Genomic DNA, 18,634 nt, shown 5'->3' on the forward strand with positions numbered 1-18,634 from the left:
TTTCTCTCTGAAGCTTTCATTAAAGTATTATAATAAGTTAAAAATAATTCAGTTGTATGGACTCAGGCTTGGACAAAGTGAAATTTGGAGAGCGTAATTGAGTTTTGCAGCCCTGGCGAATCTATCAGTTTATATGGAACAAAAATAATAGATATAATAAGTGAGGCTGGAGCCAACTGATGTTGTCCTTCAGTGATTTCACTGACATTATATTGGTAGCTTTACATCAGCATGATTGGAATATTTCTATCACTGAAACCAGCAAATGCTATCAATCTACTTGACAATTTTTTTCAAGAGTCAGTTATTAACTATATATACTAGAATACCACTGAAGCTGCCATATAAATAGACTCCCCTTAAAAACAATCTGCAAAGACATCTGTGGAAAGAGCAATGGCCACATTCACCATGATAGAAAAGTGTAATATGAATGGATGTAAGTTTCAGGTTGGGTGTTGCTGTCCTTGTACTGTCTAAACTTAGAAAAATCACTTGACTTCTGTGTGTCTGATTTTTGCTTGTCAAATAGAAATAATGATTTATGCAGAAGAATAAGTGTTAAAAGTTAAATGATATTTTGAGATGTGTGGCATATTATACACATGTGAAATATTATTAGTAACTTAAGATTTTTGGCATCAGTAAAATATGGGCAGACCTCAAAGACATCACTAGATCTTGCCTTTGGCACCACCTTCATTTAAATTCTCTGAACTCCACTGGCCTATGGGGAATTATATTCCTTACTGTACATTATAATTGTTATATGACCAATCCTTTTATTTCCCACATGTAATAACCATTGCTCTATTGGAATTGTGTATCGGATTTGTTATCAACAAAGGGAAATGGATCGTCTCTGATATTTTTGCTTGGGGAACATAGTGTCTCAGCTATAAACTTGGTAAGCAGTCTGAGGGCAAAATATTGGTGTTTCCTAGAATCAGTTATTTTTCTATGTACATTGCTAAGTGTTTTATGGTCAGTTTTTCTAGTTCAATTCCTGATTGGTCTTGGGGTGCTGCACAGTGAATTGGTAGCCATGTAAGGACTAGAAACTGGTTGTCTTCGGTCCCAGTGCTCTACTCCTCCAATGCAGTGTGCTATTCTTTCTGTTTTTCGTTTTTTTAACTTCATTTTAGTTGTTTATATCAGAAATGTCTGTCTGTCTTTCCCCACTTCTCATCCAATACAATCTGCCTACAAAGCTCAATTTCAGTCTCTCCTACATGAAATTCTTCCACTTACTCAACTCCCAACAGTCCTCACATAATTGTAAAAACTTCTCGAACATAATCATCTGATTATGTTCTAGCTTGTAGTGTATATGTGAACCTATATCCTCCAGAAGAATGCAGATCCTTTGATAATAGAGATACTATCTTCCAGCCTACTGTAATTTCATAACATGTAGCAGAGGTTAGACCTAGAAAAATTTCTATATATTTACTAATAGCTATAATAATATAATATGTATATCATAAAAATACATACTTAGAACTAAGACATTTTCCATATACATCAAGGAAAATAGATCATGGAGTTCAAAAACATACGTGACCCACTCAATATATACATGATGGGATGATGCATTTATAGAAGAGATTTTTTTGAGTTAATTTATGTATACTATATTTGAAGCCACTCATTTCTTAGAAGGCTTTCCCCTTTCCCTGTGATGGATGTCTAATTAGTATGCTTTAAATTTAGAAAGAATGAATTAATTCCTAGGAATATTTCTTTGGAGAACTGGTACTAAAAAAAAAAACTCCCTGAAATGATAAGCTTTCAGATGAATTGTGAAGATGCTCAGCCAGTTCCTTTGCTCACTGTCTTGACAAAAGGAATATTGTACATTACTTGTTGTTAATTCCCTTTTAGTAAATAATTTATTTTTAATAATAGTGTGGAGAAACCAAAGTTGGTAATCATAACCACTCAGGATATTTTTCTCTTCAATTGTCTCACCCATCCCATTGGGGCTTGTATGTTTTGAGAACAGAGTGGCTATTCTCTGATACCTGGTCTCTGAGTCATTTCCTTATACTCTGGCAAAGCAAACAATGTTGCTATCATCTGCTCCATGTTCTCAGTCACCATTGTAATCAGGTAACATCTTCATTTGCATATCAGTGTAATCAATGACCCTTCAACCTGCCTTCTTTAATATATAAATTCTTCCATCATGCATTCATCCAATAATTCTGTGCCTCTTGAGGACATTTTTTTGTATTAGGGGTACTATAGTAAACATGATCTTCCTCATGTGGAATTTATCTGAAAAAACAAATATTAAATAAATAATCACATAGATAAATATATGTGGCAGGACAGTAAAATCCCTTCATCTACAATATGAACAAAGGCAATGTCATTGTTTTATTTTGTCTATAAGCACCTTGATTTTTCACCTGCACCTCCAACCCACTGTCTTAGGACAAAAATTAAGTGTTCACTGTAATTTGAAGCTTATTATGATTGCTTAACTTAAATAGTATCTTCTGTTGGGTAAAATTATCCAACTGATAATTTCTTCTAGATGTTCTCTAAAAGAAGGTATATACAGGACTGAGGGGGAAAATATGTGGTTCAGGCAGCCTCATGTCTTTGCCAGTGGGTGAAAGGAGTCTGCCATCTTGAATTGTTCTCTTATCCACCTGATGCTCTGTACTCTGCTGGGTCCTGGTGCTAATGTCTGTCAAAAGTGAACCTATGGTCCATTCTTATGCCCTCATGAATGCTACAGAACAGCATACATCTCCACACTTGCTAAGTCCATTGTTCCTCAGTTCTCACTGCCCATCACCTGAGCTTTTGCTTCCTTCATCTGGTTCTCTGGCCTCCATTGATAGGCCAGCTGTCTTTCAATTCTGTATCCATGCCACAGAAGAAATATAACAGCTGTGGAAATAAGCCTCAAGCTCTCTCTGCTTGGTTTTGACAGGTTGTCAAATTCAGTTTTTGTGGCATCCCTCCAGGTCTATAAGTGACTATAAGTGACAGCCTCCTCCCAGAGGCATAAACAGGTAGCAGGGCAAGCCCTCAGCACATTCTTGACTCTCTGCTGTCAGTTCCCAAAGCTGGAAAAGAGCAAGATTGTACTTTACCAATCCTATGGGAAACTTTGTAGATACTTAGAGCTGGTTCAGTTGCTAGATGGGAGAAAAGGAGAGGGAAGGGGTTAGGAGAAGGCAGGGGGAGGGGGCTGGAGAGGTCATTTCTCCATTGTGAGCTGAATTCTGAGGCCTAGACCTTTATAAGGTACAATATTCTAAATACAGGGAATTAAGAACACCAAGGCAGTTCCCTTGCTCAGTTGACACTTATATGTGTTGCTATTTTTTATGTTAAAAGCTGAATAGTGCCTTGATGTTTCCTTTTACATTTCATCTGTTACAAAATATTAAATTTCCCAAAAATAGATATGTTAGATGGGCTCTGACAAAGACTTGATATTCAGGTAGCCAAAAGAGGAAATCATACCAAATGTTAGTTTCCTTATATAATTGATTGCAAATTATAGTGGGTCCTATAAATTATATATGTACTTATATTACATTATATATGGAGAGTAAAACTAGGGAATCTATTAAACATCCCTGAGGTGCTGGAGAGGGAATCTTAGTAGGAGTTATTACGTTGAGATCTAGAAGATGAGAAAGAGTCACAACTTGAAATCTTGGATGTTTCCTTCCATTGTGGAATTAACTGAGAGCAAATTATTTTGTAGGATGTTTGATTAACAGTAATACCTGTCACATATATCCAACAGGCTTTCACCATGCTCACTGTTCAGATCACCCCAATTGTTTCATGGTTTCATTAATCTGGTCAAATTTATTTAGTGAAATTTTTCTTAGGTATGTGTTCATGCTCTGTTTGCATCTCCCTTTTGAATCTCACAACTTTGAATTATCTCATTCTCTAAAGTTGAATAAGACATCTCTGTTTAAAAGTAGCCAGAAGTTTCCCATCTGATTCAAATGGGAATTTTGGATTATTTGTCCTGCTAATTTCTTGCCTACCTCCCATTACCCCAGTCAAGATCTACTCTTTTCTTTTTCTTTTTTTTTTTTTTTAAGATTTATTTATTTATTTATGCAAGCACTGGGTACAGTCAGAAGCGCAGGAGGGTAAGAGAATTCACCAGAGCCAGAGCGGGGAGCAGAACAGGCAGACTGATGAAGTACACTACTGAGGGGAGCAGAGGGCATGACAAGAGAGGTCTGTATGCCCTGTGGGACCCTTGCCGGTGGCCAGGATGGAACCAGGTTGCAGAGGCTACGGGCAGCTTTATAGCCCAGTGCTCAACTGCTGTGCCACTGGGGAGGCCCTCTGTTTTTTTTCTTGATCAGACCACTTCTCTGTCTGAAACTTGTCCTGCTGCCTGTGACAAACATCTGGCTAGTGTCCACATAATTCATTCTCATATCTTAAAGGTCTTTGCTCAAGTATCATGAACAGTGATACTCTACTCACTGTTAAAGTAGTCCTTCTGTCTCCTCAGTCACTCCTTTTCCTTTTTATGCTTTATCTCTCTCCATAGCTCTATTAGCATTTAACATATCATCTATCTAATTATTTTTTTGTTTCCCCTCCCCTCACACATGTTATAATAGAGCAGGCACTTTTGTATGTTTTTCCCACTGTTGAATTCCAGGGTCTAAAAAAGTGCTTGTCAATATAGAGTTATTCAATGGATAAATAAGTAAATAAATGGTGGCAAGCAGAACTTGCGCCAAGATTTCATTCAAATATACACATCCATCCATACATACCACTACATTCTTACTTCCCAAACTTGCTGCTTCAGGGAATTAGGGACTTGATGATAGGAGAAAATTCCTTCCCATTCAAAAGGAATACTTTCCAAAAGTAGACTCTTCTCCCAGTAATTGTCTTAAGAAATTTAGTGATCAGTTTTTCTGTTTAAATGGAAAAGATACTTAAAATGTAAGAAACAATATTGAACTAGATGAGTGAACACATTGAATGATTGGTTTAATATATATTCCCCAGATCTAAAAGAAAAAGAAAGTTCATATAAATAGGGAAGAGAGTGAAAAAGTATAAATATTAATGTATTGAGTTACAAGTCTCTATAATAATGACAGGGTTATAAGAAATAAAACACACAGCAGATACCAGAGTTTCATTACTTAGAATCAAAATTCAAGGTAAAACTGACCCAATAGACTCATATGATTTGTTAATGAAGTAGATATCAAAGTTCTTTTTAAAAACTTGTTTAAAAAAGAAACCTTTAAAAGTGGTGAGGATATGGAAACAAACAAAAATGGAGAAAATAGTATGATGAATTCTACTGAATGCAGTTTTTTTTAAAGATTTATTATTTAGTATGCATATAGGTACCCAAGATATAAGCCAGAGTTATGGGGGGGGGTGAGAGGATTCACTAGAGACAGAGTGGGGAGCAGAACAGGTGGATCTACTGAAATACACTGCTATGGGAAGCAGTGGGCAAGATAGGAGAAGTCTGCTGCGTCATGTGGGTTAGCTTCCTGTCAAGGGATAGAACCCATGCTGCAGTGGCTGATGACAACCTAACAGTGCTGAGACGTTAACCCCTGCACCATGAGCAATGCTCAGTTTTAACAGTTGTCAATATTCTACTGTACGATGCAGTATTTTAATGTCTCTTTGGTATCACACACACACATATGCATATATACCCACAGAGAGAGAATGGAATACTATTCAGCTATAAAATTATGAAATTCTGTCCTTGCAGTGGACTTAGAGGGAATTATAGCTAGTGAAATAAATCAGATAGCAATAAGAAAACTGCCATATGGTTTTACTCATGATATGAACTAAATAAACAAAAATAATTTTTTGGACTATAAGGCCAATTAGTGGTTGCCAAAAGGGAAGGGAGAAGGTAAGTAGGTAAACTGGGTAAAGGAAAACAGTGGTGAAGTATAGATTTGGGCTTTTAGCAGTGAATTTAATATAGTATATAAACATGTTTGTTTCAAGAATGAACAGTTGAATCTTATATGATGTTATAACAATGATGTTCCAACAAAAAATGGCTTCCAATGTATCTGAGATATTTTGATAATTTTGAGGAAAAAAATAGAAAATTAATTGTCTGGCGATAGTTCAATCTCCTGAATCTATAGTTGGAGCATATTATTAATCAGTAACTGTGAGTCCTGCTGTTTGGACAGAATTGTGCCCTCCCCTCCTCAAAAAAAGTTCATATTTGAAGCCTTAATACCCATTACCTCAGAGTGTGACTTTGGAGATAGGATCTTGAGCTTTTATCACACTATGGGGAATCTGGATATTTTCAAAAGCAGGGCAGAATGATCAGAGCTCAAGGTGAGCCTAGCTCACATCCACAAGTTTAAAATTGACCTTGTGGATATTTACTTGTTCTTGAAATAAACCCAAACTTTGAGGGTCATTATTTGGCTGAGTCAGAAGCTGAGGCTTTCATAAAGATGTTCTGATAGGGTCAGCATGTTTGCTTTGATGAAACATAAATCCAGTCTTGAATAATTGATTCAATTATTCATAATGCATGGTAAAAGGGTGAAGCTCCAGGAAGATATGGGGTTTCCCAGCAGCTCTCCCCAGGCAATACTGATGTCAATAAGGAAGGGATGAAGTGCCAGAGTCATAGTGAATAACAACAAAATCCTTAACAAAATAGCACTATCTACTTAGCAATCTGCTTGTAAACTAATCATCATGTTTTTAAAAGCTCATATTTGGAATTTCATTTGTAAAGCAGAAATTCAGTAGTAAGAAATGTGTAACCTGTTGAAAATACAGTTTTGAAAATAACTATAACTTCAGTGAAACAATAACTTAAGTGATTTAAAGAAATATGCTCACAGTAATGAAGGGACCAAGGAATTTGGGGTACCTCCTTTTTAAGAAGAAAGGAACAACAGTGTTTTATGTTTCTCAGTCTTCCTGCAGGCTCTCATAATTAATTTCAATCAAGATAATTTTGATCAAAAATCAAACATGAGAGAACTTTCATATCATGTTTTATTTTTAAGCTCTAGTTGACGATCATAGACACATACATATACAAGTACAAACATACATACATAGATAGATATTGTTTAACAAAAAACTGAAAATCTCTGTTTCCTCTTTATCAACTGATGTAAAATTTTTAGACTAAGTCAAAAGAGGAAATGAACAAAAGCTAGAAGGAAGAGAGAGGAAGAGAGGGAATCAGTAAGAAAGACAATACCAGAAATAGCAGTGAGGGAGAAAGTAAAAGTATATTCTTTTTAAAGCTTCACCACAGCCGTTTGAGGTACATCTTACTGACACACTTTAGAGATGGGAAAACTCAAGTTTAGAAAGGGTAAGCAACGTATTCAAATTCATAACAAATAAGAATCTGAGACTCCTTGTCCCCTGAGGGAGACTCAGGGTAAATGAACTATAAATAATCATCCAGGTAGAAGACAACAAGCATTGATTTTTCTAAGTGCTACAGGCCCAGTGGCCTTTAATGCTTGCTGAGATTTCACATTTGAGACAATCAAAAATAAACCTCCAAGGATCTCTTCTGTACAGTAAACATGCTTTCTGTATTGATCTTCTCTATTCAATATATATTTTTAAATCATACTCTTTTCCATAATTGCCTGTCCCATAAGGTTCTATCTGTAATTTCAAACTGATGGAACATTTGCGTGTGATCCATCAGTGAGCATGAATATGTGTATATGTATTTATGTATACACACACATTTTGTGTGTGTGTTTATTGCTGAAATGGGGAAATTCTTCCAATATCAACTTTCGTAATTGGTCTGTCAATTTTCCAGAGGAAACTCAGCCTAGTTGTTAACAGTATGCACTTCAAGGCATGACTGCCAGTGTATGAATCTCTCCTCTGCCACTTATTAACATTGTAATCTGGGAAATTACTTAACCTCTCTCAGTATTTAGTCTGCTTATCTATACATAAAACAGAGGATTGAATGAAGATCTTCAGGGGAAGTCAGATATGGCTGCAGCTCAAAATGCAGCCTGAGAATATTGGTACTGGGACTTGAGAAAGGGAGGTCAGTTGAAGAAAAACAAGTCAGGGTAAAAATAGATGACTCCCCAAATAAAGTTCTCTGACCTCAGAGTTTGAGCTCATAAGGTAATGATTGTACACTGCTTATCAGGCATGGATAAGTTGAAATGATGGATTGCAACATTTTCTTGGCCATGTAACTGCAAGTAAAACTCAGATTTATATTTTCTTGCCAAGATTTCTGAAGTCCAGCCCAGGCCCCTTTGCACTCCATTTTCAACACCACCACTGCCGCTTTTCAACTTGATGTCTGTCATCCTAAGGTGGGAACAGGTTGGGAATAGATGATTTTCTAACCCAATATGATCATTTTATAATAAGCTCTAAACACAGGTTCCTTTCCATCTGTTTCAGGACAGAATGATCAGATCTGATTTATTCTGATTTGCCTCCAAAAACTAGCTTCAACCAGGAGGAAAAAAAAAAATTGGTCTTGGTAATCTTTAAAAGGATAAACATAAAAAGAAAAAATTTTACATCCATTTTACATATGAAAAAGCTGAAACCCAGAAATAGGAAATTTTGCTAAATGCCCCACAGCTAAGCATAACAAGTTTCCCAACATCCAGTCCAAAACCAGATCTCATGTTCCAAAATAGCAACTTTAGCAGTTTAGGGAAAAGTGAGAGATTACTACACTGGTTTTTATTTTTGCCACCCTCCTAATGCCTGAACATGTAGGAAAAAAACGAAAAATTATTCCCTCTGTTGCGTGGCGATTGGCTGGATATCTATGTTTCAGATAAGGATCTGATCTGTAAACTTTTTATCTGTAAAAGGTCAGAAAGTAAGTATATTTTGCATGTGGTTCATAAGGTCTTTGTTGCAACTACTCAAGTCTGTTGTTTTAAGGGTAAAACAAGACATAAGTAATAAGTAAGCCAGTAAAACTATATTTATTATTATAATTTTAAAGGGGTAAAATATTTATCATAGAGATACAAAATAAGCATGGATTACAGATTTATCTTAACTTGATTAGAAACCAAACAGATGTTAGTACCAATTCAAAGAAGTTAGAAGTCAGTGAAGAGACACATTTTGTATATTACAGACACTGAAATGAATATACAAATGGAGGGAAACCGGTGTTTCTCAGGAGGAGAAGGACGGTTGTCCCTACATGGATGGAATTTAGTGGATATCTGTAGATCAAATCATTTTTACTTTGTTCTCAATTACTTATAACCTAGAGTTGTAAAATAGCTTCCATAGAATTCACAATCAGAAGGTGACACCACAAAAGAGCCTAGGTTTTCACCATATATTACAAAAACAGATGGAGGACTGGAAGTCTTGTCTACATCTGCCTTAGATGAACTGAAGAGAGCTAGAGAGAACAGTTTTTTTCCCTCACCTAATGTGCCAGGAAGCAAGGAGACCACTTCTACTGATTGATATCACAGGAAATCCAATGTGATCGAAATAGTTTATAGTGGACTCAATGGAAGGATTCCGTTGTAGACAGCTGTAGATGCTGTAACCTTCCCATTTTGAGTATACTACTCCAAAGATTGTAATCTGATCTCTTCATGCTTGAGACAGGAAAAATAATAATCAGCTAATCTAATCCCTTTGAGTTCCCTGAGGAGTCAACAAAAGAATGGATATAAAAATCTGGGAAATTAAGCACCAGAATAATTATACAAAGAACCCACACACATAAAGCTCTGATTTAAATTGCTGGGCTGGTGACTGATGACTTTAAGCGCCTTTTTCTAGTTTCAATTCAATTTGTTCCTCATCAGTGCTTGCCACCTAGGTAATTTGGGAGCAGATGGCAAGAGGAATGGAGGATGCTCCGTTCAGAATTGCCGCCTACCTGTCTCTCATTCTAGGCCATCAAGCCTCCCTGTGTGCTCTGCAATCCCTCATCACTAGCCCAGCAAAGTGATCGTTATTGCTCAAGAAATAGTCCTTATTGCCTAATTAGAGGCACTGGGAAGAAGTGGGAGATGACTTCACTTGAGTTCATTAGGAAATAATATATCAGGTCTTGTTTAATTACAACTGAATTACTACCACCTATTATAGAACAGAACCTTGCTGGAATAATCGAGGGTGGCTGAAGTCTCTGTCTTCTGTTATTCCAAGATCAGCATTAGCTCAGTGGGAAAGGGGAGGATTGGTCTTCTGGGTTGGAGTTCAACACACACACTCTGGCAAAGGGTTTTACCTCATTGTGACCCCCTTATCACCAGATAATATGATCAGTGTCACATGCCATTCAGTGAGTCAATCTTTGCAGCTTCTGAGGCTTCTACTGGAAGGAAAATGCTGAATCCTATAGTTGGCATTTTCTTTTCAATGGCACAGAAAAACATCTCACTCATTGTCTCTAACTGCATAAATACTGGACATAATACCTTGCACTAAAAGGGAGGTCAGAATGGATTAAACAAAAAATAACATGCTTTTAAATATAAAATAAAAATAGATAATACTTTTTAAAATTCTTTTCCTAGTTAGTAGAATAACGTTTGTCTGTACCTTCATATATTTGACAGTTATTTGTTGTATCAACTATATGGAGACTTATAAAATATGTATCCAGTGCCATTTTAAACTTTGTAGGGGGTGTGAATTAGGTAAAATCCAGTCCCTGTGCACAAGGAACCTACAACTGCAGAGAGAATTTGGGGATGGGAGAGAGACCAGCAATATTCTACAACACAACCACTTCTGCATATCACCACACAAACCTGTAATCCCGTGCTTTATCTCTCTCTCTCTCTCTCTCTCTCTTTTTTTTAAAGAATAGGTTTATTAGGAAAAAGAGAAAAAGACACACCTGCATAGTCAGGTAGGCAGGAGAGCTGCTGCTTCTGTTTTGCAAACAGAAAAGGTTTGTAAAAAGAAACACCTGCATGGTCACAGGCAAGCAGGAAATTCGCTTACTTTATTTGGCCACTTTTTATCTTTTTTTTTTTTTCTGTTAGCCTGACACAAACATACATAACATCTGTTTACTATCTCTCCTGATTTTCTACCACTTTGTGTAGATACATGATATATGTTTAACATACATATGTTCAACTATATTTTTACATTTTGTTAACTAAAAGGTAAGCCTTCAGCCCAGTAACTCCTTTTATTTCTAGACATATTTAGCAAACTTATTTCGAAGAGTTTCCACTTGGCTATCTTAACCTCAATCTGTCAACATTTTACTTATAATCTTTTTCCCTAACCTGGTTTCCATGCATGTTTTTTTTTTTCTGTTTTGGCTAATAGTACCATTATTGTTATCAATTGTACAAGATTTCCTCACATCCAATGGGTTTAAATCTTACTCATTTTAAAATCCCTATGCAACTTCAACTTCTCACTTTTCTCTATTCTACTGCAATAAAAGAAGTGACCAGTATTACTCATTCTAGTTATAATGACGGCATCTTTCCTCTCCAATCCATTTTAAAGGAAAAAAATAACAAAACACAACTACATTATTTTGACATAAAGTAGTAATATATTAATTATAATTTGAATTAAGCCCTTATCATAATTTTGACTCCATTCTTTGAACAGCAAAAATGCATCATGATATTCTTTTTTATGAAGACTCAAAATCCATTGCTTCTAGATGAAAAACACCAAATCCTAAATGTGGATTTTTTTTTTAATAATAAATTTTATTTTTATATTCCCCATACAATTTCAACCCCTCCATTCTGACCCCAATCCCTCCCCTCCTTCCCCCCACAAAAAGTGTCTCTGGTTCATAATTTTTGTTGATTTTCACTTTCTTATATTCATTTTCCTGGTCCCTTATTTAAGTTTTCTAGATTCCTGCTATGAGTGAGACCATCCGGTATTTTTCTTTTTCTTTCTGGCTTATTTCGCTGAGCATGATCCCTTCCAGCGCCATCCATGTTGCTGCAAATTGCATGTGTTTATCTTTTTTAAATGCTGAGTAATATTCCATGGTATATATGTACCACATCTTCTTGATCCAGTCATCTATTTTTGGGCATCTGGGCTGTTTCCAAAGCTTAGCTATTGTAAATAATGCTGCTATAAACATAGGGGTGCAGGTGCTCTTTGGAATTGATGTTTCTGTGTCCTTTGGGTAAATACCTAGGAGTGGAATTGCTGGATCATATGGAAGCTCTATGTTTAGTAGGTCCAGAAATCTCCACACAGCTCTCCATAGTGGTTGGACCAGTTTGCACTCCCACCAACAGTGCAGGAGAGTTCCTTTTTCTCCACACCCTCGCCAACATTTGTTGTTGCTAGTTTTTTTAATATGTGCCATTCTCACTGGTGTAAGATGGTATCTCATGGTAGTTTTGATTTGCATTTCCCTGATTACAAGTGATGTTGAACATTTTTTCATATGCCTGTTGGTCACTAAATGTGGATTTTAAATTAGTGACTCTAGGGTAAGGTAAAAGGTATCAGGCTTTTCTGCCCTCCCGCCATCAGGATAGATGAGGGAACCCTGTGATCCTGAATGCATGCCTGATGGCGGGCACCTGAAGTGGGTACACCTGCGCTAAGACTGTTCTTTTAAGGGCGGCATCACAGGGACGCCAGAAGCCGAGAAAGCAGCAGCAGAAACCGAAGAGAAGCCGAGATCACCAGAGAGCCCAGATAGAGTGAGCATTTGCTGGGGGCTGGGAGGCCTGCCAGCCTGCCAGCACCCCTGCCTGCCATATGCCTGGTGAACCCCAATAAAAGACCTGCAAAAAACCCACTGAGGACTCTGACTCCTCCTTTACCCTGTCTGCATGGGATCAGAAAACCTGCACTGTGGCCTGTCCTGCCCCTACAGTGACATAGTACAGATTAGTGGTTAATGGGTGAGATTTATACTCTCCTGTCTGAATTCAAATTAAACAAGGGCCTTCCCAATCTGTGCTCCAACTTATATTGTTTCTGTGAAAAAAATGCCTCTAGGTGCATAAGCCCATAGTCTATATGATGGAATGATAGAAAAAGATGAGGCAGAGCATTACAGAGCAAAGAACTTTTAAGAAATCTGATTTCATGCCTGAGATTCAATGAGAAAAACTAATATGGTCTAATTCTGCTGGGAGTGACTGATTTAAAAGCAAAAAAATAAATAAAATGCTGCATGACTGGCAGCTCTGAGAGACCAAAAGAGAATATTCCTTTTTGCATCTTTCCCCTGTTTTAGGTCTTGGTTAGCACTGCCACATGTCTGCACTAATACTAGTACTATTGACTCTTCTAGCTCCCTAAGAAGATAATACTTTTGACACATTGTTAGTGATATCCCTTAATATGTGGTTCCAGTCTACCCTGTGGCGCAGAGGGTTGAGCGCCACACTGCGAAGCTGTCCATAGCTTCTGCAGTGTGGGTTCGATCCCAGCCGGCCAGGGAGATTCCCACATGACATGGCAGATTCCCACATGACATTCCCACATCTCCTGTCGTGCCCTCTACTCCCCTCAGCAGTGTATTTCTGTCGTCTGCCTGTTCTGCTCCCTGCTCTGCCTCTGGTGAATCCTCTCACATCTCCCGCATCTCTGGCCTGTACCCCAGATCTTGTATAAAAATAAATAAATCCTTAAAAAAAAACTTAAAAAAAAAAATGTGGTTCCAATTCTTTCCAAGCTTTAATTTCTTCCTTCTCATTTAATGCTGCATTGCTTTCCTATCCTTATCAGTTGAAATATTTTAAACAATTGTATCTATTGAGATGTAATTTACATCTCACAAAGTCACCAATTGTGAATTTTAGTACATTTACCAAGTTGTACAACCACTACTGTAATCAATTTTAGAATGTTTTCATCATCGCAATAAACTTCCCCATCCCATTTACATTTAATCCTCATTCCCATTCCCAGTCCCAGACAATCACTAATCTTATTTTCTTTCCATATGGATTTGTCTTTTTTTGTACATTTTAGGTAAATGAAACTATACTGTATGTGGTCTTTGTGCTTGACTTCTTTCACTTAACATAATGCTTTTGAGGTAACACATATGACTATTTCATTCCTTCTTATTGCTGCACAGTATCCTATTATATGGAAAATGAACCATAATATTTTTAATCATTCTCCATTTGATGGATAGTTGGGTTGTTTTCATTTTGAGAAAATATAAATAATTCTGTTGAGTATCAGCATGAGGTCTTTGTTTAAACATATGTTTTCATTTCGGTAGATATCTAAGAATGAAACTGTTGGAATTTTGGGTAAGTTTATGTTTAACTTTTCAAGAAATTGCAAACTCTTTTCTAGAGTAACTGAACCATTTTATGTCAGTCGAATTTTATCTTAAAAGAAAAAAACAAGCAAACAACAAAAGCTCTTTCCTCCAAGGCATTAATGTTGGGACAGAAAAAAATTCAGATTTATTTTAATATGAATTATAAAAATAGGCCATTGAGTTAATAAAATTTTGGTTGGGGCATTGTAGTGAGGGAGATTGGAGAAATACTGCAGTATTTAATCTCATTACCCAAATTTCAGAGCTTTAACTTTTGAAAAATTAATGTTTCATAGGATCAGGAATGAGTTCTAAGTGTTATCGCATTGCCTCCAATCTGTTGCCTGCTTTCCAGTGTAGAGAAAGTTTTGGCATTTAGATCTCTGTGCAGGCTCAGTGGGAAGGACACTGATCTTCTGGTCCAGTGGGAGAGGAGGTATTTTATCCTTTAGGCCATTTGTTGGCCTTCCCATGTGACAGATTCATGTGAATTTTTCTCAGAAGAAAAAGATGCATCAAACTAAAACCAATTTTTTTAAAGATTTATTTATTTATGCAGAGATGTTGGCCGGGCATGAGAAGATTCACCAGAGACAGAGTGGTGAGCAGAACAGGTAGACTGACTGAAATACACTGCTGAGGGGAGCAGTGGGTAAGACAGGAGAGGTCTGCTTCGCCATGTGGATTGCTCCCTGGCCGGCCGGCCACGGATGGAACTCATATTACAGAGTCTGCGGATAGCTTCATAGTGCGGTACTTAACCCCTTGCGCCACCAGGGAGGCCCCACAAAAACCAATTTTAAAAAGAATCTTTAATAGAAAATAGGGCCTCCCTGGTGGCACAGGTGGTTGAGCACAGCACTGTGAAGCTGTCTGCAGCCTCTGCAGTACCGGTTTGATCCCTGCTAGCTGCGGAGATACCCACATGGTGGGGCAGACCTCTCCTGTCTCGCCCACTGCTCCCCTCAGCAGTGTATTTCCATCAGTCTGCCTTTTCTGTTCCCTGTTCTGTCTCTGGTGAATCCTCTCACCCTCCCACACATCTGACCTATACTCCAGTTCTTGTATAAATAAATAAATCTTTAAAAAAAAAACTTTTAAAAATAAAATAAAATTTGAAAAAAATAAAAATAACAAATAATTCCTGTCTCACGGGAATGAATTGCCTGTGGTCTAATTTCAGGTAGATTAATGATGGTCTTGGGGGCAGAACCTCTTTCAAAATATGCTCCACATCAAATCAAATAAGGCAACATTTTTCTAATTTTAGGTTTTAGTCTTGACCAATGTAGTCTCTTATTCTTAATCCAGAAATAAATGGTTTTCTGCTTACTTTTCACTTGAATCAGCAGCATCTCCTGCCTGCTTGTTTCTGCTTAACCTTTTTATGACAACATTAACCAAAGAAGGGATGATGGGGGCACAGTGTGCATATGAAATCTTTCTTTGCTGTGGGGAGTCAGCCAAAATCACAGATTTCCAGTCTTACACAATAGGAGATTTGCAATTTGCCCAGCCCTTCCCACCCACTGTGGCAAGTGTTCTCTTTTACAACCATCAGCATTCTCCAGGCAGCTGAATATGAGTCTGTAATTACAATGGCAACAATGGCTGCAGGGCAGGAAATGTGCATGAAATATAATGCAGATGGGAGCAGCATTATGCTCAAAGTGCTCTAATGGTCTCAGGACCTCGCCAGGTGGTAAGCCATCTTCTTCAATTTTCATTTCCACCCACCATTTGCCAGGTGACCTTTGCCCAGTCACTTACCTTCCCAGGGTGCTGTCCTCCAAAGGGATGATGCAATTGGTCCTTTGCTGGCCCGACGAGAGGATTTCCCAGCTGACTAAGGTCTGGTAGACAAAGCTTACAGAAACTGGTGCTTCATTATATGGGCAGAAACAGAACTGGAATGGGAGGGAGAGATATACTTCAAAGCTATGGCTGCATGGAGGGAGAGATGGTAATTAGATGGCAAGAATTGAAGGACCCTGTAAAATCCTCCCTTGTCTCTGTATATCATCCATAGTGAGGATTTCTCAGAGGCAGAAACTGATACTGTAGTAGCATCTCTCTACTAAACAGCTTAAATTATAAGTAACAAGAGGAAAAATATTTTTTAAATTCCCTTCACATTTCTCAAGCTTTAATGTACACATGAATCACCTAAATGTTTTGTTAAAATGCAGATACCAATTCAGTCAACTGGGACGGGGCTTGAGATTCTCAATTTCTAATAGTGCCAATGTGTTTTCAGTGCTGCTAGTCTTAAGGCCACATTTTGAATAGTAATTCCTTAACCTGTACTCCCTTCCCCATGTCTGTCTGTCTGTCTTTCTCTGTGTGTGTGTGTGTCAAGAAATTAGACCCAATGAGATAGTGATTTGATAAGATTACAGAGATATTTTTGTGACAGGTTAAGTCTAGGGACAGTGGGTCACCTGAGTTTCCTTCCTTAACTCAGAAACTTTATTTACAGGAATCCAAGGTATTGACACAGCACAAATGAGAGCTGAACACGAACAGGTTCTACCAGAATGTTATTTCAGAATATAGGGAAAATGAGACAGATAAGTGTGGAATTAAATATTATATTCAATGTTCAGCTTGCTAGGGAGTGTTAGAAATGGTATTACTGTGCATGTCAAGAACTGATTATTCTGCCTTCAATTAGCAGCAGATTTTAAGGAAATACTCCCACTTCTATGTTTCCATTGCTCTGTTACATAGCAGATAGGTCTAGTATGATCTGAAGATTGCTTCTAGCACTGACGTTTTATGATTCTCTAATGGATTTAAATATGGATGATTGATTATTCATCCTTTTTTTCCCCTCCCATTTGCCACCAGGAAATTCAATATCAGATTAAAAGAAGCAATTCAGGTATGGCAAAGCCAAGACTTTTTAGAAATCTAGACTACTTTCTGAAATTTGTTTCCTTCCTACAGTTCCAGAAAAATGTGGCAAAGGTGTCTAGGGTGAATAGCAGACAATAAACTGGCATTTAAATTTTTGATAAGTCTAGTTTAATAAAGGTTTGAACCAGTGTACATGAGGGTTGGAATTAGTAGAGTATATCTTTATGTAGTGTATATTTTTATTCTGCTATACTATTGAAAATATTTAGCATAAAATGCTTATGTCAACGTGGCCTAGTGAGATGAAGGTAACAGAATATTGTTTACTCTTTTAGAACATGTAAAGAAATGTATTCCTTATACCTTATAGTATGTTTCCTATACTTGAGATATCATTTCCTCAGGCAGTAATTTTTCCCTCAATAAAAGAGGAAAGTTACTCAAATTTAATTGTATCAACTCCTCATTTCTTTCTATTACCCTTGTATTTTTAATGCCTGGTTTAGTTAATGAGATTTGAAAGTTTTATAATGAGAGCATTTGAAACAGAATTCATTAACAGGAAGAGATTTTCTACCATATTCACAAAATTACATGCTAATAAAATGGGAATATGATTTGAGAAATTTCTAATACAAATTGATTTTTATATTAATGATATCAATGTCCATTTTTGGGAAAGAGGAAAGAATGGTTCAGCATGTAAGCCAGATATGAATGGAAATAAGCATTTACTGAGTCCCTGTTCCATGTGCAACCCCATATTAGATTCTTTGGGGTCACAATAATGTGAAAGGGGATTCCTGCCTGTTCTAGATTCATCATTTCGTCAGAGATGACTGACATGCATGACCCAATTAGAGAGCAACAGGAGACAAAAATGACTTAAATGAGTGCTATGGAATGTTGTTTTAGACAGTCAATGATAGCTTCATTTGGAGATTTGGAAGATACAGGACCAACGCAAGTTTCAATGATAGTATAAAGTAACATGAACTCCCACTAACATTGAAAAGGGTGGGTAATAGAGCTAGTCCAATTCAAGATAAACCATTTTTCTCTAGTTGCACTAAGTTTTATGTCTTTTTTTTTTTTTTGGTTTGTTTATCCTTTTAAATAATCTATCCATTGATTTTACCAGTGCGTAGAGAAATTAAAAATCCAAACACCTGGACTCAAGTCCAGGCTAGTGCTTTGAGGAAATTTGCCCTTAGCATGCATCTGAGAGAACAATCATTACAAAGGAAAGAGGAATAAATTAATAGTGAACTCACCTCCACTGAAATAAACAAAAGTCTTGGCAAAGGGGAGAGTCATTTTTGAGGAAAGCACATTTCTGTCATTTTGATTTTCTTCACTAGCCAGATGCCATCTAGATTTATGTTTGTGCACTGTGTTGAATAAGAGGCTGTAAGTAAAAATTAAGAGTGGTTTTATTTTATAAAATCTGGGGTCTACCTGGTGGTGCAAGGGGTTAATGACCACACTATGAAGCAATCCGCAGCCTCA

General features: G+C 37.1%; 1 long non-coding RNA gene across 3 annotated transcripts in view; it reads right to left on the reverse strand.

The window, feature by feature from the left end:
- LOC119243086 (uncharacterized) overlaps positions 1 to 18,634 on the reverse strand; it is a 56,559-nt gene that overhangs the window by 19,185 nt on the left and 18,740 nt on the right. Inside the window, exons 3-5 of one of the 3 annotated variants that reach the window (XR_008551365.1) lie at positions 18,400 to 18,533; positions 16,037 to 16,173; positions 2,092 to 2,280 (exon numbers count right to left, since the gene is read on the reverse strand). This is a non-coding gene — a long non-coding RNA (uncharacterized LOC119243086). Of the gene's footprint in view, positions 1 to 2,091; positions 2,281 to 4,757; positions 4,929 to 16,036; positions 16,174 to 18,399; positions 18,534 to 18,634 lie in introns of those variants that run through there. The other 2 variants (XR_008551364.1, XR_005124633.2) reach the window with 2 other exon arrangements.

The sequence above is a fragment of the Talpa occidentalis genome, unplaced genomic scaffold, assembly GCF_014898055.3.
Source record: "Talpa occidentalis isolate TD23 unplaced genomic scaffold, MPIMG_talOcc4v2.1 talOcc4.13, whole genome shotgun sequence".
Taxonomy (NCBI): domain Eukaryota; kingdom Metazoa; phylum Chordata; class Mammalia; order Eulipotyphla; family Talpidae; genus Talpa; species Talpa occidentalis.